Here is a 2,667-nt window from a genome sequence, read left to right as displayed (position 1 = left end):
TAAAAAAAAAGAAAAAAAAAAATACTGTCACTCGCTGTAATTTGTATATACATAATAAGGAGTATATAAAAATGAATTTCTTCATAGTAATTGCTGCTGCATGTATATTTATATATATATGTGTATATGTATAAGTATATATATATATATATATATATATATATATATATATATATATATATATATATATATAATATATGTATATATATTTTTGTATATGTATATGAATATATGTATGAGTATATACATATATGTATATATATATTCTAATAAAATAAAGGATATAATTCATCTGTTAGATAATTAAAAAAATATTAATGGTAATTCCTAAGGTTTGAAAATGTAAATTTATTTTTTTTTTTTTTCTTTTTCTTTTTAGTTCAAATATCTTTTATTTTATATTTCATATGTTTATTGTATATTTAAAATTAAAAGAAAGAAACAAAAAATCATGGAAATAGATTAATAGTTAACAATGTTAAACGTCAAGCATCTTTTGTCAAGGTTTCCATTTAGGCCAAGTGATCTCTGTTGGTCATAGAAATGTATGAGTATCATCGGCCATTGGTGACCTACGTGGCCTGGATGGAAAATGTTTGATTTGTCAGATAGGATGGATTATGTAAACGAGATAAGATTTTTTTTGAGAATTAGATAGACTATTGTCTTATTGTATTTTAAATATCATTAGATGTGCGGGGAAAAATAATTAGGAAATTACTGTTTTTTCGTACGATTCACAAATTTAGCGTCAACGCCATTTTATTTGTAAATGTTCGACTAACTACGTTAGTTATTTAATAACAAATTCGAATTTTTCTGCGTATAAGATAAAAACAAAACAAAAGAAAAGAAACATTTTGTTATTTAATTGCATTTTTAAAAATAGCAAAAGGAAGACAAACGCGTTTTTTATTGCGTTTACCTCTTTAACCGAAATTATAATTTCTTTGGAACGTTTGGTAAACTCATTTTCGAATCGAAATAGTCTTGTTACGAGTTCGTAAATTGCACGAATTGGTTAGTTCAACGATTATTGAATGTTTTTCCGGTTTGACTGTTTCCTTTATCGTACTTTCCTTTTTGAATAATATTTAACGTGACACACACACTAAAAAGATACTTTAGATCGGGAGAAAGAAAATGCAGTATAATCGTAAGAAAGTGATTCTTTGATTTGGTTAATAAATATAATAATAACAATAGTAATGATAATCGTGCGATATTTTTTAATGTCGCCCGTTTGTTTTATAAATGTGAAAACAAAAAAGAAACCCTAAAGAAATATGTAAGCGACGAATACATCGGAAAGTTTATAAAAATTATACCATTGTATATGTAAGTCTGTGGTAAGTATTTTATGTATATGCATTTGAACGAAATATTTTTCTTTTATATATATATTTTTTTTTTTTTTTTCAATAAATATTACACAACATTGGTACACTTTTTTTTTTTATAGAGATCTTCGTTATAAGCTGATTAGAAATAACTTCGGTTTTACACCAGGTTACATTTTTTTTTTTTTCAGCGGTAAGATACAATTTATTAATATATTATCACGTTTACTGAAGACATATGTATTCGAGAAAAATTAGAGATAAGTTAGGATTAATATAATATACTATGTTATTTTTGTATGATTACATTATAATCAATATTATGTATTTTATTTTATATTTTTTTCTTTTTTTTTTTCTTTTTATAATTCTTTAAATCGAATTTACACGCGCGAAATTTGAGAGAACGAGTATTCGAATAATGCATAATGAGTATCGTATTTTGGATGTATGTACAGGTTCGTTTCGACGTGTTAACAAGCAGCTTACCTTTACGTAATGTTTCATTATTCTTTCGACCGAGTTAAAAAAGCATCGTTTCGTTTTCGTTTTTTTTTTTCTGTTCTTTTCTTGTTCTGTACTCGTTGGCAGTAGCCGCGAACGGAAAGTTAAAGTTGCGGATGTTTTAGTAACGAAGAGTTGCTGTCTGCCTCCGCATTACAATTTTATGCCGCATCGTAGTTTCACGACTTTTTTCTTTTTTTTTTTTCTTTTACGTTTTTTTCTTTTTTTCGGTCTATTTTATTTTCCTTATTTTAGTTTTATTTCGTGCCATTCTATTTTTATTTTCTCAACGTTTGTACAGTAACTCTCATGAAAAAACCTAAAAAATACATTAACACATATGTATAGGTGCGCATATACGTACACATATTTTTGAATCAACGTGTGTATATATTTAATTTTTTACATCGCGTATACTCTATCTCATAGAAAAAACATAGTTTTTCACGGTTTATTAAAAATTCAATTCAACCTCTATCTCTTTCTCGGAAGAAAATTAAAAGTTTCTTCTTTTTTATTATATTATTCTATCCATCCTCCCTCTACAAATATACAAATTCAATGAGATGCTTAACGAATACGGTAAATCACGCAAACGCGATTAATTATAATCATATTTACAGGATGTTCAACGAAGTTTCTGTGTTTTTTGGTATAAAACAAATTAATAAATAAATAAATAAATAAATAAGGAAAGAAACCAAAAAAAAAATGACAATTATTTCATATGTTCTGCAGTGTGCAAATTAAATACGATGTTTGTTTTTTTTTTGTATAGAGAAAAAAAGAAAGGATCAGAGAGAGAGAGAGAGAGAGAGAGAGA

The sequence above is a fragment of the Polistes canadensis genome, unplaced genomic scaffold (genome assembly GCF_001313835.1).
Source record: "Polistes canadensis isolate GaletaPanama2010 unplaced genomic scaffold, ASM131383v1 scaffold_90, whole genome shotgun sequence".
Classification (NCBI taxonomy): domain Eukaryota; kingdom Metazoa; phylum Arthropoda; class Insecta; order Hymenoptera; family Vespidae; genus Polistes; species Polistes canadensis.
Note: the sequence above shows the minus strand (reverse complement) of the source record.